Source organism: Artemia franciscana, chromosome 8 (genome assembly GCF_032884065.1).
Source record: "Artemia franciscana chromosome 8, ASM3288406v1, whole genome shotgun sequence".
Classification (NCBI taxonomy): domain Eukaryota; kingdom Metazoa; phylum Arthropoda; class Branchiopoda; order Anostraca; family Artemiidae; genus Artemia; species Artemia franciscana.
Genome location: NC_088870.1, coordinates 16,609,794 through 16,635,330, shown reverse-complemented (window position 1 = coordinate 16,635,330; position 25,537 = coordinate 16,609,794). Strand labels below are relative to the sequence as shown.

The 25,537-nt window shown below is 33.7% G+C and overlaps 1 long non-coding RNA gene across 1 annotated transcript in view; it reads left to right on the top strand.

The window, feature by feature from the left end:
- Window positions 1-1,303: 1,303 nt before the first annotated feature.
- The window catches only part of LOC136030057 (uncharacterized), a 210,676-nt gene continuing 186,442 nt past the window's right edge, over window positions 1,304-25,537 (top strand). The window contains exon 1 of the long non-coding RNA XR_010618178.1: window positions 1,304-2,319. This is a non-coding gene — a long non-coding RNA (uncharacterized LOC136030057). The remainder of the gene's footprint in view (window positions 2,320-25,537) is intronic.

The window sequence follows — 25,537 nt, the reverse complement described above, 5'->3', positions numbered from 1 at the left end:
TTTACAATGACTGATGAACTTACCATGGCAAAAGCCGATGAAGATGCTCAAAGAGTCTATGCCAAAAAACTTGCTGCTGATAGAGAAAGTCAGAAAAGAAAGCGTACCGAGGAATCAAAAGAACAGCAAGGAAACAGGCTTGAGGCTGATAGAGAAAGAAAGAACACAAAGCGTGCCGAGGGATCAAAAGAACAGCAAGGAAACAGGCTTGAGGCTGATAGAGAAAGAAAGAACAGAAAGCGTGCCGAGGAACTACCAGAGCAACGCAAAAGCAGACTTGCTGCTAAAAGAGAAAGTGAAAAAAGAAGGCGTGTCGAGGAATCACAAGAACAGCAAGAAATCAGGCTTGCTGCTGATAGAAAAATTAAGAAAAGAAAGCGTGCCGAGGAATCACAAGAACAGCAAGAAATCAGGCTTATTGCTGATAGAGTAAGTAAGAAAAGAAAGCGTGCCGAGGAATAAGAGCAGCCTGAAAGTTATTGCCTGGCATTTAGGTACAGCCCAGTCGATGATTATAGCTTGAGTAGAAGTGTTCAAATCGGGACAATGTCTAAAATTTGTCCCTATTGCAAGGCCTTGAAATTCAATGGTGAAACAATGGGAATGTGTTGCGCCTCAGGAAAAGTTAAACTTCCTGTATTGGCTGCACCACCAGAGCCATTGAAGACTTTCCTTACTGGAACTACGTCAGAATCTAAGTGTTTTTTGTCAAGCATCAGAAAATACAACTCATGTTTCCAAATGACGAGGTTTGGAGCCCAAATCGAAAATCCAGATCAATTTGTGTCTACTTTTAAAGTAAAAGGGTAACTTTATCATAGAGCAGGGTCCCTTCTACCATTCTCAGGCAAGAATCATAAATTTTTACAATTGTACTTCATCAGTGATAGAAATTCTGAATTGAATGCACGTTGCGAAACTTCTCCCAACGCTGAAAGGACAATCGTTTCCCAATTGCAACATCTTTTCCACGAAAATAATAATTTAGTGCGTCTGTTCAAAACAGCCATCGATTTCATGCCAACTAATACGCACAAAATTGTTATTTCCGCTGACAAAACGCCTCCTGGCCAACATGTGTGCAGATACAATGCTTCAACTATTGACGAAGTGGCAATCGTTATGGTCGGTAGTCAGTTTTTACCTCGAGATATTATTCTTCATAAGCGAAACGCTCAGTTGTTAAGAATTGCTGAAACTCATCGATGTTACTATGCCCTACAATATCCTATCATTTTTTGGGACGGAGCCGACGGCTATCACTTTAATATTAAATTGATGAATCCAGCCACTAACAAAGAAATGTGCCAAATGTGCCACTAACATTGCAAAGCAAAGCTTTGCAATGGAACGCGACTTGCCGTAAAAAAAAATGGTAAACCTAACAGAGGCCACACTCTTGACAGGGCCTTATGAGGGTGAGGCTGTTCTTATTCCTTGCATTCCCATGATTCCAACGGATCTGTTTTTTCAATTTAAAAGATTGCAATTCCCAATTCGATTAGTATTTGCAATCACCATTAACAAAGCTCATGGTCAAAAATTAGAAAAATGTGGTATAGATCTTAATACTGATTGTTTTTCCCATGGACAATTGTACGTTGCATGTTCGAGGGTCGGTAAACCTGACAATGTATTTATATGCAGCGACAATTGGACAGCGAAGAATGTTGTATATTCGCAAGTTTTACGCAGTTAATTTGCATTGTATCTATCTATCTATCAATCTATATAAAAACGAGTTGTGTGGATGCATGTTTGTTTGTTTGTAAAAAGAGCGTTTACATATGACGTCATTATTAGTACATACGGCTTTGTATATGCACAGACAATGGGAAAGCCAAGAATGTTGTTTATTCGCAATTTTTACGTAGTTTGAAACACATATAAATCTATCTATATTCACAGGTGGGACACTGGGACACAACTACAATGGCGCATAACTAATATGGCGCGTAACGACTTACGCGTGCGGGGGGGGCTTGCTAGTCTATCTATATATATAAAAATAAGTTGTCTGTCTGTGGATGGATGGATCAGGTGACGTCACCTGAAAAAACTGGATCAGGTGACGTCAAAACTGAAAAAACTAAAAAAAGGCAAAAACTACAAAAAAACTAAAAACTAATAAAAAAAATAAAAAAGCTAAAAAACTAAAAAAACTAAAAAAAGGCAAAAACTACAAAAAAACTAAAAACTAATAAAAAAGCTAAAAAACTAAAAAAACTAAAAAAAGGCAAAAACTACAAAAAAAACTAAAAACTAGTAAAAAAAATAAAAAAGCTAAAAAACTAAAAAAACAAAAAAAACTAAAAAAAGGTAAAAAACTAAAAAAAAATAAAAACTAAAAAAAAATAAAAAAAAAGGAAAAAACTGAAAAATAAGCTAAAATAAAGGTAAAAACCAATAAAAAACTAAAAAAAAAACTGAAAAAACTAAAAAAAGGCAAAAACTAAAAAAAAAACTAAAAACTAATAAAAAAAGTAAAAAAGCTAAAAAACTAAAAAAACTAAAAAAACTAAAAAAAGGTAAAAAACTAAAAAAAATAAAAATTAAAAAAAACTAAAAAAAAGGAAAAAACTGAAAAATAAGCTAAAATAAAGGTAAAAACCAATAAAAAACTAAAAAGAAAAAAAGCAAAAAACTAAAAAAAATTTTCATCTAAAAAACTAAAAAAAACTAAAAAAGGTAAAAACTAAAAGAACTAAAAAAGAAAAAAATAAATGACGAAACTCAAAGAGAAAGCGACCAGGACAAAAGGAATGTTCGATTAGCAATCAACAAAGCACCGGGACACTGGGAGTATAAATGACGACCAGGACATAAGTAAAAAAAAAAACTATCTATATATATAAAAATAAGTTGTCTGTGGATCTGTGGATCGTGGATCAGGTGACGTCACCTGAAAAAACTGGATCAGGTGACGTCAAAACTGAAAAAACTAAAAAAAGGCAAAAACTACAAAAAAGGCAAAAACTACAAAAAAAACTAAAAACTAATAAAAAAAAATAAAAAAGCTAAAAAACTAAAAAACTAAAAAAAGGCAAAAACTACAAAAAAAACTAAAAATTAATAAAAAAGCTAAAAAACTAAAAAAACTAAAAAAAAGGCAAAAACTACAAAAAAACTAAAAACTAATAAAAAAAATAAAAAAGCTAAAAAACTAAAAAAACTAAAAAAACTAAAAAAAGGTAAAAAACTAAAAAAACTAAAAACTAAAAAAAACTAAAAAAAAGGAAAAAACTGAAAAATAAGCTAAAATAAAGGTAAAAACCAATAAAAAACTAAAAAAAAAAACTGAAAAAACTAAAAAAAGGCAAAAACTACAAAAAAACTAAAAACTAATAAAAAAAGTAAAAAAGCTAAAAAACTAAAAAAACTAAAAAAACTAAAAAAACTAAAAAAAGGTAAAAAACTAAAAAAAATAAAAAATAAAAAAAAACTAAAAAAAAAGGAAAAACTGAAAAATAAGCTAACATAAAGGTAAAAACCAATAAAAAACTAAAAAGAAAAAAAGGAAAAAACTAAAAAAAATTTTCATCTAAAAAACTAAAAAAAAACTAAAAAAGGTAACAAAACTAAAAAGAAGGTAAAAACTACAAAAAAACTAAAAAGAAAAAAAAAACTAAAAACTAATAAAAAAACTAAAAAATCTAAAAATCTAAATAAACTAAAAAAGAAAAAAAAAGGAAAAAAATAAAGGAGAAAAACAAAACTAAAAAACGAATGTATATACAGACCGGTACACCGGGATACAAATGACGACCGGGACACAGGGAATATAAATGACGACCGGGACACAGGGACACAACTACAACGGGGACACCGGGAGAAACAGGGGGATATAAATGACGACCGGGACAAAAAAACTAAAAAGAAAAAAAACTAAAAACTAATAAAAAAACTAAAAAATCTAAAAATCTAAATAAGCTAAAAAAGAAAAAAAAAGGAAAAAAAAAAAGGAGAAAAACAAAACTAAAAAACGAATGTATATACAGACCGGGACACCGGGATACAAATGACGACCGGGACACAGGGAATATAAATGACGACCGGGACACAGGGACACAACTACAACGGGGACACCGGGGGAAACAGGGGGATGTAAATGACGACCGGGACACCGGGACAGGGAATGGTCGATTAGCAATCACCATCAACAAAGCTCAAGGGCAATCATTAGAATCATGAGGTATAGATCTGAATACAGATTGTTTTCCCATGGACCATTATATGTTGCATGTTCAAGAGTCGGTAAACCTGACAATCTATTTATATGCAAAGACAATGGGACAGCAAAGAATGTTGTATATTCCGTAAAAACTGTATATTCAGTTTTTTCCTTTTTTTTAGTTTTTTTTTATTTTTTATTTTTTTAGTTTTTTACCTTTTTTTAGTTTTTTTAGTTTTTTTAGTTTTTTAGCTTTTTTACTTTTTTTATTAGTTTTTAGTTTTTTTTTGTAGTTTTTGCCTTTTTTTAGTTTTTTCAGTTTTTTTTTTAGTTTTTTATTGGTTTTTACCTTTATAGTTTTTTTAGTTTTTTAGCTTTTTTATTTTTTTTATTAGTTTTTAGTTTTTTTTGTAGTTTTTGCCTTTTTTTAGTTTTTTCAGTTTTGACGTCACCTAATCCAGTTTTTTCAGGTGACGTCACCTGACACATCCATCCACACATCCATCCACACATCCACAGACAGACAACTTATTTTTATATATAGCTGTTGGGACGACCAGGACACAGGTATTTAAGAATATCGTTAAAAGACAAATTTTTAATTGGAAGAAGACCGTTGAAAGAGAAATTTCTAATTGTAAAATGACTGAAAAACCTACAATGGCAACACCCGAGGAAGCTGCTCAAAACTAATGTATTCAAGCCGAAGTAGCTGAGTTGGTAAAGCATTATGTTTCAAGTTCTAGGTCCGAGAAGCTCCAGGTTTGAACCTTGGCTTTAGCATTAATACAAAAGAAGAAAAAAGCTAAAAAAGGTAAAAACTACAAAAAAACTAAAAAGAAAATATATGGCGCGTAACTAATATGGCGCGTTTCCGTCGCGCGTTTCCATCGAAATCTAACCGTTTTCGATGGAGTATATCCTCGACTATTTTCGATTTATATTTCTCCCATAACTCTGTAGGAGCTGAAGAAGAGCAAGTTGTTAGAATGATTCCAAACAATGCACGAATTTGACCTGGAGTTGACGTTCCACACGCGTCATTGATGCAGTTATCCCAGTGTTGGTCATTCTCCAATAAATTCAGAGCTTGGCATTTAATACGGTAAGTGTCATGTATAGTACCGTTTACAGTTAAAAAAAAAGCAGGAGGAGAAAGAAGCATTCATGTCGATTGAGGTGAATGTTGTAGAGTATTCCTATCGTGGTATCTTTGAAGATGGTAGGCTGGCCGCCGACTGACTTACCCTGTTTTCGACGTTCAAATGATTTAGTTTTAGCATTCCACGTGTAATACGAAGGCACTTCAGTATACAGGATATTTTTGCAAAAGAATCATTTTGGCATAACGAAAAGAAAGCAGTTGACGTTGTATCTGGTGAATTCAGGGTTGTTTGCTGCACGTTGTATTCCGAAAAATAAATACTTTGACCATTCTGTAAATGTACCGCTAAGTGAACAACAGCTAGACTTCCCTCATGTATTGGAAATGAAAGAATTCGCCAAACAGCTTCATTACTGCTTATGTATCTTCCAGCCTGATATTTTACGATTTCATCTATATCACTGATTTCGGGCTGCAAACCAACAACTGCCATGTCACTGCCTTTGTTGACGTATTTACATATGAATTTGATTGCCTTCACGGAGTTACAATATTCAACGTTTATGTTTGCATTAAATGTTTTTGATAATAAAGGGGAATATGGAATAACCAACTGGTTATCTGCTTCGATGGTGGTACTGTTACGCTTCTTTATTACTGCTGCTTTACCACCATTTTCAGTAGATCTTCTTCAATATTTTGGGTAACCATCATTACCAGTAATTGTGTTGGATACTAAAAGTCGAGGATATTGCTTTGTGCACTTTCTTTTGTCCATGCATGGTGATTTTTCATTCAGTGCACCGTAAGGTCCATTTATAATATATTTTTACAGAGTTAGCAATATCATTATCAATTTTAAAAGTAGTCCATCGACTCTGCGAAAGGGGCATTGCCTATATATCTTTCAAACAACGAGTAATATAGAAATTTTTGATTCTCATGGTCAGCCATGTATATTCTACGTGCCCCAAATCAAAAACTTCTTTGAAAGAAAACTATTGTTAGAAATCGGAATTGACTGCAAAATTTATCATCAAAAAGCTGGGGTTTTCATGAATCACCATATTTTATTTCTCGATGTCGTGACTATGCTCATGATAAATTTCTCAATATTTATGAAGACAATTCTTCGTTAAATGACTTTGTAGTAGAAAATACTCGGCCTTAACTGCACATTATTGATTTCAGCGCCCCATCAATAAAATGTTTTAATAATGTTTATAAATTTCTTTATCGTATTTTCTTAGATTTCTTCTTCTCCGTCATTTAGGTGGTCATCAACAACGATTAGTGGTGGCAGATCATTGTTATTCAACTTCTACTGATCTATGTGTGCAACGTCAGGGTTATATTTTCCAAGATATAATGTAGCTTCATTTTTATTATATCTCTTTATGAAATCCATGATGTTACTATGATTTAGTCTGTAAAATTCACATGTTTCAATTTGCTTATTTGAAGTAATGTCACAAATGATGTTCTCATATGATGAATCACTTTCTGTTACAGCTAAGAAAAACCACTAGGCTTATTGTCATAACTACCACTGTCTTCACAATTATGACGTAGAAACCGTTCTCTCTCGTTGTCTTGGCCATTAAAACGTGGTTTAAATTCTTCTATTCAAAACAGTTTAAATCAATGACAATACCATTCGCTTAGAATCCGACAGAAATCATGTTTTTGGCTCTTTCCAATCATATTATTGTAAGTAGCCTCCCATTGATCACACTTACCATAGTGAAAATTGGAACATAGGTAGCCTCTATGGTTAGAGTCACAAAGTAATTCAGGACAGGAATAACAATACTTAATTTTTGCTTCATTTCCTCTATGCAATATACAAGGATTTCATAACTTACACTCTACGTTATAATCATCATTACTAGTGCAGTTCTTACATGGAAACCATCTACCCAATGTATATAAAATATTTGACATGTGTAGAACATTTTTTCACTGTGTTGATTTTCACACCATACTTCTAGGGAGAGAAAGAGGAGTAATCGAGTCACGTTAAAACCAATTACTTCTTTTTGGACACGATTTTTTATGCTATTACAAAAAAGACACTCAAAAAAACTTCATGAAAACTTGAATATTCTTAGGTAGTTTTCAAAAACACTACCTGGGTTAGGTAGTGTTGCTTGAATATAATGTGATGCTAATTACTGGGGAGTCAAAGGAGTGCTTCTTAAGAAAAACTGACCATGTGTTGCTTTACCAAATTGGCAAGGCATCCTAAAAGCTAAGGTTATTTATCCCAAGGCATCGCAGGATTGCTTTTGAGCAGTCAACGTCATAAGCCAAGAAGCTCCCTCAATAGACAATGGAGCTTATATTTTCAACTGGCCCACCTTTTATTGTCTACTGCACGGCTCTTTTAGGAGGACATTCGGACATCTGAATAACCTTGGTTTGGGTTGTATTAACTATCATTCCAAAAGTCTTGGCTGCTGAAATTAGTTTAAAAGCTGCAAGTAGACGCTATTAGCTGTTGACTTTCAGCATATCCTCTTTGATGTCTATGTCTGATATATCTATCAATCAATCCATCATCGACAATAATGACAGAATTTGATAGGTTCATTGATTCATTGGTTTAGGATCATTATTGCCTACGTCGTGACTCGGCCAAAAGGTAATCAGGAAACGTTTGTAGTTTAAACAAGTAATAAGTTTTTTGATGTAAAAGTGGTCATCAGTGTGGAAGAAAATCCATTTCAGAATATTGAAAAACATATTTTACTACGAATAAAGAAATGAACAATCGATTTAAACGGACATTATAGCATAAGCATAAGGATATCTTGAATCATAGCATAAGTTTACGAATGTACAGTAGCAGAAAGTTTCTTCAAAAATGACAAACATCATACCGCCTTGTTTTGGAAGTTTTCAGTATACCAGAGTAGGTTTCTCATAAGCTTGTCACAATGCGCTAAATATTTGTCTTTGCATGAAGGTGGGGTGACGAAGAGAGGTTTTAATTAATATATATAAAAACATTTAATGGAGAGCAGAGGATTTGTTGCTAATGTCTGTATGTACAGTTAAATACATTTAATATGTTCCACTTCATGGTTCTACAAAAATCATAGAAGAGATTTCAAACCATCAATGAGAATTATTTTGTGGCAACAAGCCATCAAAAATAAACGTTTGTATCATTACTTGTTCGGGAAACTCACTTTTGTTTTCAAGACTCATTACCAAAAATTGCAAAAAAATTGTAGCATATTCGCTTGAACTTTCATTGAGAAAATACTTAGTTGATGCACTAAGATACTTTTTTTTTTATAAAAGCTGCTTCCCTTACAATTTTGGTACACTAACAAGCCAGTAAACAAATTTATCTGAAAGTAAATGTTACAGGTACGAGACACAATTTTGTTTTACATGGGAGTTTTTGTGTGCACATTAGTTACAACAAACTACTCTATGGATTTTAATGAAGACCAATACATGAATATTACTACCAAACTAGCAAATGACCATGGCGTTGATGCTACATTCTTTGTAAATAAAAATGATGGTGAATTTCTTCATTGGACACATCAAAGTATTATTGAAAACGCTGCAAGAGTTCAGTACCCAAAACCAGTAATTATCTATACACCAGAAATAAAAATAGCAACTACATTACGACAAAATTATAAATATGGAGAGAAAAAACGGCTGATAGACGTTGAAGAGACTTGGCTTAAGCATTTTCCAAATATAAAAATTGTCAAATTGAATTTCAAAGAAGTTATAATGAGCAGTGTATTAAAACCGCTATTTGAGCAGATGAATGAGACTCATCATTCTTATGTGGATCATATATCTGATCTATTAAAATTTCTTTTGCTTTTCGAACGAGGTGGTACTTATCTAACTGAAGATACATTATTACGGCGATCGACAGCAGATCTCTCCCCGTTTCTTATGAAAGATATTGAAAGTGGTCCAATGAAGCTCCTTAAGGGTAGTAAAGTACTTAATAAAATGCTGAATATATTTAGTAATCAGACTTACAATTCTCAATATTGGACAAATATCAAGAATGATATTTCAAAAAGGGTTATTGAGAACTGTTTTGGTGTATCTCCAAAATTGGCCAAATATGATGAAGTTTGGCCTCGTTGTGATGAAATAAAAGTGATTGACCTTGATAAAGTTTGTCCAGTTGATTGGGTTGATTGGAAAAAATGGGCAAAAATCCACATAGTACCTTTAGGTAGGTATGCGGTTGTTTCACCAGAAAGATTACAACAAATAAATGATAACTATTCATTCAAAATCAAAGAAATACACGAAAAAAAAAAACAAAAAAAAACAGACGAAACACTATACAATCTCTAAACATCCATCTCTCATCATAAAAAAGAAAAAAAAGGGATAAAAATTTAACCAATGGACAATTGAATAATAAATTGTTTTCAGAACATGTAAAGGAAACAAATTATGAAATCGTCTTAAAATACTGACTCCGCGAGCCAATTTTGAAGATAAAACTTTGCAATGATGAATTCAACTAAAATTTACATCAAAATAAAATCCTAGATATCTACATTGAAAAACCTGACTAATGGAAACACCTTGTAAAAAAAATACTATGACAATTATTTACAACTTTACCAATACGACTAAATATCATATAATTAGTCTTCTCAGTATTCACTGCAAGAAAACTATGCTTTGTGGACTCAGATAAATTCTCCAAAGCTATATTAGTTATCTCTATAAGATCTTCGATAGATTCCCCAATCACTGTAAGCGCTGTGTCATCTGCGAATCATGTAACTACGGCACCAGGAATGTAAAAACGCATTGTGTCCACGTATATAAGAAACAGTAAAGGTCCTAATACCGAACCTTGGAGCACTCCACAATTCACATTGAAGGGCTTCCCTACCACATCATCTATCATAACTTTGATCGACCTACCATGCAAGTAAGACCTAAACCAATCCAAACACTTCTCACGGACTCCCAAACAAGCTAGACTACTTAATAAAAGATTAAAATCAACGGTATCAAATTCTTTTTTAAAATCTATGAACACAGTAAGAGGGATAAGATTCCTTTCCAGGGCAATATTAACGCACTCCATTAGATGGTATGCCGCATGAACAGTTGAATGTTTAGTTCTGAAACCGAAATGTGACTCACTTAATATTCTGAGCTTGTCTAAATATTCATACCGCTTTCGATGTACTATTTTCTCATATATCTTTGAGAATAGTGGTAACAAGCTTATAGGTCGATAGATCGTCAAATCTTGCTTATTGCCTGATTTGAACAGTGGCAGGAACTTTGCTTGCTTAAGAACTTCAGGGAATTGGCTAACTTCAAGTGACAGGTAAACGAGGTAGAGAAGACATGGTAGTAAATACACTGAAACTACTTTGAATGCTTTCAGATTCAAACTGTCAATACCAGCAGCATTTGACTATAAATTCTTCACAATTTTGTTAATTCTTCAACTGACGCTTTTTCAAATTGAAATTTCTGATGTTCACCTCGATTATCTTCAAAGAGCGTGTCACTTTTCACTGGGTCTCCGTGAGAAGTGTCTTCCCTGATTCTACTTCCAATATCAGAGAAGTATTTACCAAACTCGTCAGCAATGTGCTGCTTATCAGTGACTGTAACACCCTCGACAGTGATAGCATTTATGAGACCATAATGTTTACCTGTGCCTTTAATCAAGCCGTTAATGGTCTGCCATTTGCCCCGCATATCACCTTTTTGTTCATTAAATTTTTTGATGTAATATTTTTTTTCTTTTGAACGTCTTAACTTATTCACTAAATTTCGGTGACGAATATATTCATTTTTACTTTCTTCAGATTAGTCATTTAAACTTTTAAAGAAGTAAACGTTACGAATATTTATAGCTCCAACAACTTCGTCATCAATCCAGGGTTTTCGGGGGATATCTCGTTCTTTTTTCCTAGTAAGTTTCAAGGGACAAGCAGATTCAAATATCCGAGTAGTTATCCCAAGAAAGTTGTCGAGGGCACGAAAGGGATCCGGTTCTTCATACACTTTCTCCCATGATATTACGCTTATTTGTTCACGGAACTCATGTAAATTTGCCGGCCGAAGATCTCTTATAAGTTTACGCCTAGTCTTTTCATAAGTCGGGCTCCGTTGCTTTATCGTACATGAAACAGGAAGATGATCAGATCCCGGATGGATCGTGATATCACAATAAAGATCAGGAACTAAATTTGAAGGGAGAAACACATTATCAATACGAGTTGCAGAATGTTCAGTTATTCTAGAATTTTACCTCAAATAGTAACAATAAAACATTGCACTAGGGGTCGGACTTGTGGAAAAATTTTCTGGGAAATGCTTGATTATTGTGTAAGGTTTATAAAATAATCCGAATTTATAAGGAACTATATTGATCCATTGTGTTACAGTGTTTAACTTCTCGACATGTTACTATATGGATACAAGTTTTAACAATGAAAAGATATGGTCTCAAGCGTTCGAAAGATAAGAAAAATGACAAAGAAAAGTATGATAGTCGAGTAATCGAATTTAACTATTTTAAGTAAACCGATCTAGAGAAACAAAATAGAGTTATCATTATAAAATATCAGAGAATATGTCAGAAAAGTATATCTAAAAGATATAAAATGGTCACAGAAAGGATTAGAACTTGACCACACATCAGGATTACATGAAAATGTTCCACTTTTTACGCTAAAGTTTGACTCTTTCTTTTAACTCTACATTGTAAAACAGTGCAAAACTTTAGCGTAAAGAGCGGGGTGTTGAGGAAAATCCCCTTCCATATACGGAGTAATTTTTGTTCGTTTCAAGTTTTAATGTTGCTCCTTACTTTCATTTAAAAAAACTTGTTTTTTTTCAATTTCTGGACGTTTTTAAATTAATACATTTTTTTTATCTTGGCTATCCGCGCATAAATAATTAAAACAAAATTTGCATATTGATTTTTTTGGGCTAAATGGCTTTTTCATAGTTTTAATCGGAAGATTTTGAAAAAAAGAAGCGAGAGAGAAGGCCTAGCTGACCTCCAATTTTTTGATTACTTAAAAACGCAACTATAACTTTTAATTTTTTACGAACGTTTTCATAAGTAAAAAAATACGTAACTTACGAATTATCTTACGTAGCGAACTTCAATATTCTTAGGTTTTTATTGCGTATATGAGGGAGCTCACACCTCGTCGATGCCTCGCTCTTTACACTAAAGCTTAAATTTTGTCCCGATTCCTGAAGAATGACCCCTGAATCACAAAGGATGTATAATAAATAGTTGAAATTACTAAAAATACTTTACCGTAAAGAGCGAGGTATTACGAGGAGGTAAACCCCTCATATGCGGAATAATTTCTGTTCGTTTTAAGTTTTAACGCTGCTCCTCATTTTCAGTAGAAAAAACTTTTCTTATTTATTTTTTCATTGTTTTTTTAAATAAAGCTATAAAATCCTTCACCCCGTCCATTAAAAATCTCTCCCCCCATGAAAAGTTCCTCTATTGAAAGATCCTCCCACGTAACCCCACCCCCCTCAACTCTCCCCCCAAACCAAAAAATCCCCCTGAAAGCGTCTCTGGGGCCTAAGTACCCTCCAATTTTTTGGTCACTTAAAAAGGGCACTAGAACTTTTAATTTCCGTTAGAATGAGCCTTTTTGCGACATTCTAAGACCACTGAATCGATATGATCACCCCTGGGAAAAACACAAAAAAAAAACACAAATAAACACGCATCCGTGATTTGTCTTCTGGCAAAAAATGTTAAATTCCACATTTTTTGTAGATAGGAGCTTGAAACTTCTACAACATGGTTCTCTGATACACTGAATCTGATGGTGTGATTTCCGTTAAGATTGTACGACTTTTAGGAGATGTTTTCCTCTATTTTCTAAAATGAGGCAAATTTTATCAGGCTCGTAACTTTTGACGGGTGAAAATAATCTCGAGGAAACTTATATATTTAAAATCAGTAGTAAAATGCGATTCTTTTGATGTAACTCTTGGTATCAAAATTACATTTTTAAGGGTTTTAGTTACTATTGAGCCGGGTCGCTCCTTACCACGAACTGTATGAAAATACAAAAATATTGATACATTCAATGTAGAGTATCGTAGATAAAGCCAACGTTCCAACGTTAGTGGCATTACCGTTGTTTACAACTGCATCTCGCAAATGAATGTATTGTTCAGAGTGGAGCTTAGTCTGATTCAGACGAAAATAACAAATGTTCTGATTCAATCTTTGCATACATAACAACGATGCATTGGTGAAACAATTGACGGTATTTTAAAATATATTTGTCTTCATAGTGACGAATCATTAGTCTGTAGGAATAATAATTCATTGCCCTGCATTTCTTGTACGTTTGTTTCTTATTGGATGGATCTATCAAATTATTATTAAAATGATAGCCGTTGGCTCCATTCTAAAAAATGATAGCATATTATAGGGCATCGTAGTATTGATGAGTTTCAGCAATTCTTACCAACTGAGCGTTTCGCTTATGAAGAATAATATCTTGAGGTAAAAACTGATCAACGACCATAACGATTGCAACTTCGTCGATAGTTGGAGCATTGTGTCGACGCACATGTTCGCCAGCAGGCGTTTTGTCAGATAAAATAACAATTTTATGCGTATCAGTAGGCATCAAATCGATTACTGTTTTGAACAGATGCACTAAATCATTATTTTCGTGGAAAAGATTTTGCAATTGGGAGACCATAGTCCTATCGTTTCATACAGAATAGATCTATGAATAATTTGCCCTTTTACTTTGAAAGTAGGCATAAATTGATCTTGTTTTTCGATTTGGGCACCAAACGACGTCATTTGAAAACATGGTTTGTATTTTCTGATGTTTGATAAAAAACACTTAGATTCTGCCAGTTGAGGAAGTTTAACTTTTCCTAAGGCGCAACACATTCCCATTGTTTCACCATTAAATTTCAAGGCCTTGCAATAGGGACAAATTTTTGAGGTAGTCCCGATTCGAATACATCTACTCAAGGTATAATTATCGTCCGGGCTGTATCTGAATACCAGGCGATAATTTTCACTTTGTTCTTGTGAGTCCTTGGCAAGCCTTCTTTTGGAATTATCTCTTTGAGCCTCAAGTCTGTTTTCACGTTGTTTTTGTGATTCCTCGGCCCGCTTTCTTTTAGCATTATCTCTTTGAGCCACAAACCTATTTTAGCGTTGCTCTGGTAGTACCTCGACACGCCTTCATTTTTACTTTCTCTTTCACTATCAAGTCTGGTTTCGCGTTGCTCTGGTAGTTCTCGACACACCTTCGTTAGCATAAATCGCACATTCCTAATCTGGCCCTTTCTTTTAACTGCAAGCCTGGCTTTGGTTTATGGTAACAATCTATCTTTTGACATTAATTGACGCTTGGAAAAATCTTTACGTGCCTAGCATGCTAAAGCTCAGCAATTCTTAATAAACCTTAAACATTTGGGTATCTGTTTTAAGGCTTTCGAATTACTTTAATCTATTGTCAAAATATATTGAAACATTTGTGCAACTCTCAGTTTTTTACATTTTAAACAATTTAATAAAACTGAAAGAGCCCTGAAAGAGTTTTTTTTAATAATTATTATTCAACAATTTTTCCATTTTTAATTTTTTTTCTTTTTTAGTTTTTTTTTTAGTTTTTTTCTTTTTAGATTTTTTCTTTTTTTGTTTTTTTTTATTTTTGATGTTTTTCAGTTTTTCTGTTATTTGAGTTTTTTTTCTCTTTTTTTTGTTGTTTCTTTTTTAATATGTATTCTTTTTTAGTTTTTCTTCTTTTTTAGTCTCGTTTTTTTAGTTTTTATCCTTTTTTTATTTATTTTTTTTTACCTTTAAAATTTTTTTCTTCCTCTTTTTTAGTTTTCTTGTTCTTCTTTGTTTTTATTTTTTTCTTCTTTCTTGTTTTTTTCTTTTCTTTTTTTTAGTTTTTTCTTTTTTTTGGTTTCTTCTTATATTAAATTTGTATTCTTTTTAAGTTTTTTCTTCTTTTTTTGGTTTTTAATTTTTAATTTATTTTTTTGTGTTTATCCGTTTTTCTTTTTATTTTTTTTATTTTTTTTACCTATTACAGTTTTTTCTTCTTCTTTTAAGTTTTCTTTTTCTTCATTATTTTTTGTTTTTTCTTCTTTCCCTTGTTTTTTCATTTTTTTGTTTTTTCCTTTTGTTTTTCTTTTTTTAGTTTCTTATTTTTATAGTTTTCTTTTCTTAGTTTTCTTCTTTTTTGTTTTTTTATTTATCTTTTTAATTATTTCTTCTTTTTTAGTCTTTTTCTTCTTTGTACTTTTTTCTTTTTTAGCTTTTTCAGTTTTTTGTTTTTTTCCTTTTAGTTTTTTGCCTTTTTCTTATTTTCTTTAGTTTTTCTTTTTTGTCTTTTTCTTTTTTTAGTTTTTTTTCTTTCTTACCTTGTCGATGAGATTACTATCTTTCAAAATTGCAAGTATTGCTTCTGCTTGTGATTCTTGAGATTGCCCCATATTGAAAAATACCAACGACCGAAGGTTACATTTGATACAGGACACAATTTATGGGACCTTTACCTTGTCGATGAGATTGCTATCCTTTAAAATTGCAAGTATCACTTCTGCATGCGATTCTTGAGATTGCCCCATATTGAAAAATACAACCGACCAAAGTTTACCTTTGATACAAGACAAAATGTATGGGACCTTTACCTTGTTGATGAGTTTATTATCCTTCAGAATTGCAAGTATCGCTTCTGCTTGTGATTTTTGATATTGCCCTGTATTGAAAATTACAACTGACCGAAGTTTACCTTTGATACTGGACACAATTTATGAGAACTTTATCTTGTTGATCAGATTACTATCCTTCAGAATTGAAAGTATCGCTTCTGCATATGATTCTTTAGATTGCCCTATATTGAAAAATACAACCGACATAAGTTTACCTTTGATACAGAACAAGATTTATGGGACCTTTATGGGACCTTTACCTTGTCAATGAGATTAATATCCTTCAAAATTGCAAGTATCGCTTCTGCATGTAATTCTTGAGATATTATACATACATCAATTTGAAGATCTAGATATATAGCTTCATTTGATTCACCATACCCTCTACTCCACCCCAAGTTGTAATTTGCGGTTCAAAAGACCCACATAACAATCATTAAGAATGTTTTACTTGTTACCCCGGGCTATATTCAGGTATGATAGATCTACTATTATGATAATCTTGTACAATAAAGCTTTGTTGATTTGTCACGTCACCTTGTATTGAATAAATGAATTTTGTATTTGATTTGAGAGGAAAAGCATTTTAGTGGATCGTAAATGCAATCGAAATTCTTTTGAAAATCTTAACATCCAATCGCTATATTTAGAGAAAATAGATAAAATGTCGACTTATATCTGAAAGAACAATCATCTGACTGTTATGTATATTTGTCTCAAGTTCCATAAATCAGCTAACCAACCCTAGCCTGTCATCTCATCCATGTATATATATATATATATATATATATATATATATATATATATATATATATATATATATATATATATATACTAGCTGTTGGGGTGGTGCTTCGTGCCACCCCAACACCTAGTTGGTGGGGCGCTTCGCGCCCCCCCAAGCCCCCCCCGCGCGCGTAAGTCGTTACGCGCCATATTAGTTATGCGCCATTGTAGTTGTGTCCCTGTGTCCCACCTGTGAATATAAATAGATTTATATGTGTGTTTCGAACTACGTAAAAATTGCGAATAAACAACATTCTTGGCTTTCCCATTGTCTGTGCATATACAAAGCCGTATGTACTAGTAATGACGTCATATGCAAACGCTCTTTTTACAAACAAACAAACATGCATCCGCACAACTCGTTTTTATATAGATAGATAGATAGATAGATACAATACAAATTAACTGCGTAAAACTTGCAAATATACAACATTCTTCGCTGTCCAATTGTCGCTGCATATAAATACATTGTCAGGTTTACCAACCCTCCAACATGCAACGTACAATTGTCCATGGGAAAAACAATCAGTATTAAGATCTATACCACATTTTTCTAATGATTGACCTTGAGCTTTGTTAATGGTGATTGCAAATACTAATCGAATTGGGAATTGCTATCTTTTAAATTGAAAAAGCAGATCCGTTGGAATCATGGGAATGCGAGGAATAAGAACAGCCTCACCCTCATAAGGCCCTGTCAAGATTGTGGCCTCTATTAGGTTTTCCATTGTTTTTTTCACGGCAAGTCGCGTGAACATGCAACGTACAATTGTCCATGGGAAAAACAATCAGTATTAAGATCTATACCACGTTTTTCTAATGATTGACCTTGAGCTTTGTTAATGGTGATTGCAAATACTAATCGAATTGGGTATTGCAATCTTTTAAATTGAAAAGGCAGATACGTTGGAATTATGGGAATGCGAGAAATAAGAACAGCCTCACCCTCAAAAGGCCCTGTCAAGATTGTGGCCTCTATTAGGTTTTCCATTGTTTTTTTTTTACGGCAAGTCGAGTGCCATTGCAAAGCTTTGGTGGGTTTATATTTCTTAAAAGTATTATTGGTACGCCTATTTTTAGTTGTAGCACGTGTGGTGGAAACCCTGAAAGATCTATGGAATTTAAAAATTCAGATGGATAATTAACCGCTTCATTTAGTTCCAAAACTGTGTCGACTGACTTGTAAAGGACTGCCTGGTCTCGAATCTTAGTCAAAACAATGTTGTTGATTTCGTAGACGTCTATATTTTTGGGTGCGAGAATCGCTCTTTCACTTAGCCATTTATTATTTTTATAATTTTTCAGAATATTCGGAAATACTTTTTCCATCAATTCATTTTTGGATGTCACTAAATTACAGAAATCAGCAGGTAGTTGTATACGTCCTAAAATTGAGTCTACTGGGAGCTTTCCGTTTCCAATTGTCAGCAATTGATCTGAAAATGTTTGACCAGAGTCATCGTTTTGCAATCGGACACGCATATTTGTAGTTAATTTTAATATTTTTACGTGTGCCGATAAATTAGAATTTTTCAGGCAAGCATTCATTTCGTCTGCAGGAGTTGATCTAGGTATTATAGGTAATGTTTGCCTGAAATCTCCCGCAAGTAATATTAATGTGCTGCCAAAGGGTTTTGACTTCCCTTTCAAATCTTTCAAGCATTGATCCAGAGCCTCGAGCGATTTTTTGTGTGCCATTGTGCACTCATCCCAAATAATAAGTTTGCATTGCTGCAATACTTTACCCATCCCAGATGATTTGGAAATATTGCACGTGGGAGTTTCTGTAGAATGCAAATTCAGAGGCAATTTCAAAGCGGAACGAGCAGTTCTTCCACCAGGCAGCAATGTTGCGGCTATTCCGGACGACGCAATTGCCAACGCTATATCATTTTTTGATCGAATTGATGCCAGAATCAGTTTTATCACAAATGTTTTACCAGTACCTCCTGGCGCATCCAAAAAGAAAATTTCTCCAACGTTGTTATCGACACAATGCATTATCGTATCATAAATGTCTTTTTGTTCCGACGTTAACTTGGAAATGTTATTTTGTACATACGACAATAGATCACTCGTACTGTAACTTTGTTCACGATCCAATTCTACACATGTCGAAACAGCAGCGATATGGTTAGGTGAAGGCATTCCCAAATCCTGAAGAGGTTTGTTTGTCATACGTACGCACAAATCTTCTATAATAACTAAAGTGTAGTTATAAATTTCTGATGTAAAATCAAAAGTAATATCTGACGTCTCTAACTGTTTTTGTTGGAGTATATCTTCGGACATTTTTGACTTATATTTTTCCCATAACTCTGTAGGAGCTGATGGAGAGCAAGTTGTTAAAATGATGCTAAACAATGCACGAATTTGACTTGGGGTTGACGTTTCGCACGCGTCATTGATGCAGTTATCCCAGTGTTGGTCATTCTCCAATAAATTCAGAGCTTGGCATGCACTACGGTAAGTGTCATGTATAGTACCGTTTACAGTTCTCAAATACTCAAAGGATGTCGGACCGGGTACATTCACCAAAAGCAGGCGTAGAAAGAAGCATTCATGTTGATTGGGGTGAACGGTGTAGAGTCTTCCTATCGTGGTATCTTTGAAGATGGTAGGTTGGCCGTCGACTGACTTACCCTGTTTTCGACGTTCAAATACTTTATTTTTAGTATTCCACGTGTAATACGAAGGCACTTCAGTATACAGCAGTTTTTTTACAAAAGAATAATTTTTGCAAAGCGAAAAAAAACTGTTAATGTTGTATCTGGTGGATTCAGGACTCTTTGTTGCACGTTGGTTTCCGTGAAATAAACACGTTGACCATTCTGTAAATGTACCGCTAAGTAAAAAACAGCTGGACTACGTTCATGTATCGGAAATGAAAGAATTTGCCAAACAGCTTCATTACTGCTTATGTATCTTCCAGACTGATATTGTACGATTTCGTCGAAATCTTTGATTTCGGGCTGCAAGCCAAAAACTGCCATGTCCCTGCCTTTGTTGGCGTATTTACATATGTATTTGATTGCCTTTACGGAGTTACAGTATTCAACGTTTATGTGTGCATTAAATGTTTTTGACAATAATGGGGAATATGGAACAACCCACTGGTTATCTACGTCGATGGTGGTACCGTTACACATCTTTATTATTGCTGTTTTATCGCCATCTTCAGTAGATCTTCCTCTATATTGTGGGTAACCATCCTTGCCAGTAATTGTGTTTGATACTAAAAGTCGAGGATATTGCTTTGTGCACCTTCCTTTGGCCATGCATGGTGAATTTTCGTTCAGTGCACCGCAAGGTCCATGTATCATATTTTTTACAATAATATCATGTAACCCCTTATCGACATTTTTATCAGGTATTTCAGTGGAAATCACATCATCAATTTCGTTTGAAGTAATTTTTTTTATGTAGCCAGATTAGTATATGTGCGTGTGGCAAACCTCGTTTTTGCCATTCCACTGAGTACATCCAGCATCGCACTGACCCAAACACTTCAAGTTTTACTATGTAGTTTATCAGTGATTTCAACTTTTGCCGGAAGACACGGGCCGTAATGTCATGCCTATGAACCGCTGATTGTCCTTGAAGTAAAAGCTGCAGTATCTCGTCCCAAGATTGATTACAAGTAAATGTAATAAATAAATCTGGACGACCATAGAGACAAACATACGCAATAGCATCTTGAGCATATTCATGCATATGACGGGGACTGCCAGCATATGACGAAGGTAAAATTGTTAATCTTCCAATGTTTGTGGTATTACCGTCATTTATAACTGCATCTCACAAATGAATGTATTGTTCAGAGCGGAGCTTGGTCTGATTCAGGCGGATATATAGCAAACGTTCTGATTCAATTTTAGCATACATATCAACGACAAATTGGTGAAACAATTCACGGCATTTTAAAATATAATTTTCTTCATCCTGCCGAATCATTAGTCTAGAGGAATAATAATGCATTGCACTGCATTTCTTATTCATTTCTTTGTTAGTGGCTGGATTCATCAATTTAATATTAAAGTGATAGCCGTCGGCTCCATCCCAAAAAATGATAGGATATTGTAGGGCATCGTAGCATCGATGAGTTTCAGCAATTCTTAACAACTGATCGTTTCGCTTATGAAGAATAATATCTTGAGGTAAAAACTGATCACCGACCGTAACGATTGCCACCTCGTCGATAGTTGGAGCATTGTATCTAGGCACATGTTGGCCAGGAGGCGTTTTGTCAGCGGAAATAACAATTTTTAGGGTATCAGTAGGCATCAAATCGATGGCTGTTTTGAACAGACGCACTAAATTATTATTTTCGTGGAAAAGATGTTGCAATTGGGAAACGATTGTCCTTTCAACGTTGGGAGAAATTTCGCAACGTGCACTCAATTCAGAATTTCTATCACTGATGAAGTACAATTGTAAAAATTTATGATTCTCGAATGAGAATGGTAGAAGGGACCCTGCTCTATGATAAATTTGCCCTTTTACTTTGAAAGTAGACATAAATTGATCTGGATTTTCGATTTGGGCTCCAAACGACGTCATTTGGAAACATGAGTTGTATTTTCTGATTTTTGACAAAAACGCTTAGATTCTGACTTAGTTCTAGTAAGGAAAGTCTTCAATGGCTCTGGTGGTGCAGCCAATAGAGGAAGTTTAACTTTTCCTGAGGCGCAACACCTTCCCATTGTTTCACCATTGAATTTCAAGGCCTTGCAATAGGGACAAATTTTAGACATTGTCCCGATTTGAACACATCTACTCAAGCTATAATCATCGACTGGGTTGTACCTGAATGCCAGGCGATAACTTTCAGGTTGCTCTTGTGATTCCTCGGCATGCTTTCTTTTCTTACTTTCTCTATCAGCAGCAAGCCTTATTTCTTGCTGTTCTTGTGATTCCTCGGCACGCTTTCTTTTCTTACTTTCTCTATCAGCAGCAAGCCTGATTTCTGGCTGTTCTTGTAATTCCTCGGCACGCCTTCTTTTTTCACTTTTTCTTTTAGCAGCAAGTCTGCTTCCGCGTTGCTCTGGTAGTTCCTCGGCACGCTTTCTGTTCTTTCTTTCTCTATCAGCCTCAAGCCTGTTTCCTTGCTGTTCTTTTGATTCCTCGGCACGCTTTCTGTTCTTTCTTTCTCTATCAGCCTCAAGCCTGTTTCCTTGCTGTTCTTTTGATTCCTCGGCACGCTTTCTGTTCTTTCTTTCTCTATCAGCCTCAAGCCTGTTTCCTTGCTGTTCTTTTGATTCCTCGGCAAGCTTTCTTTTCTGACTTTCTCTATCAGCAGCAAGTTTTTGGCATAGACTCTTTGAGCATCTTCATCGGCTTTTGCCATTGTAAGTTCATCAGTCATTTTAAACTTAAACATTAATAGATTTCTACGTGAACATATGTCTTAAATATCTTGAATGACGTCACCGTCAAACCAAAAATGATATTTTTATATATATAGATGACGTCAACGTCAAAGAAAAATGACGACAACTAACTTCATGACGTCAGTCAACACAGAAACATGACGTCACCTGACAGACAGACAGATCCACAGACAGACAACTTATTTATATATATGTATAGATATATGTATATCTGTATATATATACATATATATATATATATATATATATATATATATATATATATATATATATATATATATATATATATATATATATATATATGTATATATACATATATACATAAGCCAGACCATTTATCTTGCAACACTTAAACGTGCTTAACTACCATAAAAGGTCAATATAAAGATATCTAGACACATGCTTAATGGGCTGTTTCCTAACGCACTACTATACCAGACTCATTTGAAGGAGAAAGTAATTATGTTATATAATTATTGGTATATTACAAACTAGCCACTTGGCTTTACTCGAGACGACCTTGACTTACAAACAATAGGTCATGTCTAAAAACCACGATTTTCTAAGAATTTTACTCAGGATTTTCTCAAAACTGTGAAGCTATTTAGGGTATTACCTCACTTTTGTCATTTTTACCAACTTAAAGTTTTTCATTGGAGCAAGTCGTCATAACTGAAAAGATGTTTGAGACTTAAACACTTTATTTTAGTCGAAAAATGGAACAAAATTCTACATTTTAGTAAATATGAGTGAAAACCTCGACAAGTGGGTTCTCTGATACCGTAAACAACCATGGTTTTCAAAGATTTTTTTCTAAGTCTTTATGAAATTGTGAATTTCTTTGAATATTACCTCATTTTCATCAATAATACCAGACTCAATTATTCAGTTTAGATATTTCATCTAAAATCATGCAATTTTTGAAATTGTTGCCTAAGAACTAATATAATCGACTCTGCAAGGAAACAAAACCAATGGATATAAACTACAACTTTATTACAAATATGTTTGAAAATAGATAGTAAATAAGATCTATGTTGCACGGGCAACGAGAGGTGTTGAGGCAACCTTTGCTCGGCTTCGCCAAGTAAAGTGATGCCTAAGCAACACTTTGGTTTTGCTTCCTCGCTTCAATTAAACGCTGAAGTTGTTAATCGTTAATTATTAATCGTTAGCAATGAGAGAACTTTTAAAGTTAAAGAGGAACATCTGATACCATTTCCCTACCTTAATCCCAAGTGCGAAAAACCGAATGATAAAATCAGCTGAAATCACGAACATAAATGGGTAAAAGCAATAGATAGCAGCACTTTCGGTCCCCACTTTTTAATTTCTTTAATTTTTTCTGCTTATAACTAAAAGAAGATATATTGGCTGTGAGGCCGGGTAACTGCCATATATAGCACTTATAGATTTTAGTCCATTCTCAATTTGAAACAGGCACCTGCCTGCTCGTAGAGAGCTTTCCTCTCGAAAGCAGAAAATGGCTTGATAAAAAGAAAGCTTGACTGCATAACTTCAGATAGTTCCCTCTCACATAGGCTATAAAATTCCAAGTTACTTCACACGTTATAGGCTCTATTTCAAGGACAAGCAAAAGCCATCCTTTTTGGCCCTAGGGAAGAGCTCTACGAAGCTTTCAAAATCGAAAGTCATTTTCATCAATCCAGCCTAATATCCACACCTTTCTGTAAAAACCGCAGAGGTTAGACCTTTACCAATTTCTAGGGATAAACTGAAATCGGGTGCTACTAAAAAAAAGAAAAAAAAAACACGACAAAACTAAAGTGTTGCTCTCGCAACACAATAACCTGAAGGACTTTCTAGATAATCAGCCAACAAAGCTAAAGAACAAGTTTTATTGAAAAATGCCTTACAATGCCAAAATATGGTGTCATCGGGTGTTGGTAAATTGTGCCACGCTAGTATCAACTGCCAGGATTCATTGGCGCTGGTGTGTTTTTGTACATGCTAGGTTAGATTAAGTTAGATTAGATGGCCCGTTTGAAAATGTAAAATAAATAATATGATTGTCTTCCGAGACTATAAACAAATGAAGCTAAAACACATTTTATTGAAAAATGAGTGAAAATGCGACCAGAGGACTAATGATTGATTCTAATTTAAATTGATAATTTTAATAAATTATTTTTAACTGAAAAATTCAAAATAAAACAAAAAGTCAGAGAAATCTTTACCGGTAACTAAAACAAACAATTAGCAACATTGATAAACAAGTGAAATTTTAAGCTAGTAAAAAAGCAAAAAGGATAAATTGCGTTTAAGTAGCAAAAATGAAATTTATTTGCCCGTGAATAATCAGTACAAAGTCGGTATAAAGAACAAGAAGTTAATAAACTCTTAAATGAGATATTGTGTTTATTGAAATTTTAATAGAATTAAAGTGTTTGATACAATTTCAGTAATTTAATAAAGTATTAATAAATTTAGTTAATAATCTAGAATTGATATATTAATTAAGTATTAAATTAATACTCCGATAAAATCTTTACCCATGATTAAAAGTAGTAATTACACGTAATAATAAACCAGTGAAAGTTAAACCAGGATTAAATAAAAAAAAACTAGTTTTTTTTAACTGAAAGTAAGGAGCGACATTAAAACTTAAAACGAACAGAAATTACTCCGTATATGAAATAGATTGTTCCCTCCGCAATCCCTCGCTCTTTACGCTAAAGTTTGACTCTTTGCCACAATTCTGCTTTTTAAAACAATTAAAAGCTTTAGCGTAAAGAGCGAGGGATTGCGGAGGGAACAATCTATTTCATATACGGAGTAATTTCTGTTCGTTTTAAGTTTTAATGTCGCTCCTTACTTTCAGTTAAAAAAAACTAGTTTTTTTTTATTTAATTTCTGAACGTTTTTGAATTAATGCATGTTTGATTTTGGCTCTCCGCACATAAATTATTGAAATGAAATTAGTATATTAATTTTTTTTTGGCTAAATTGCTTTCTCTTAGTTTTGATCAGACGTTTTTGAGAAATAAGGGGTGGGGAAGGAGGCCTAGCTGCCCTCCAATTTTTCGGTTACTTAAAAAGGCTACTAGAACTTTTAATATTCAACGAACGTTTTTATTAGTAAAAAATATACGTACCTTAAGAATTAACTTACGTAACAAACTTTTATATTCTTATATTTTTATTATGTGTACGAGGGGGTTTGTACCCTCGTTAATACCTCGCTCTTTACACTAAATCGTAAGTTTTGTCCCAATTCTTTAAGAATGACCCCTGAATCAAAAAGGCCGTAGAATAAATAGTTGAAATCACTAAAAATATTTTAGCATAAAGAGCGAGGTATTTATCTCCTCCTAAATAACTCGCTCTTTACGCTAAAGTATTTTTAGAACCCCT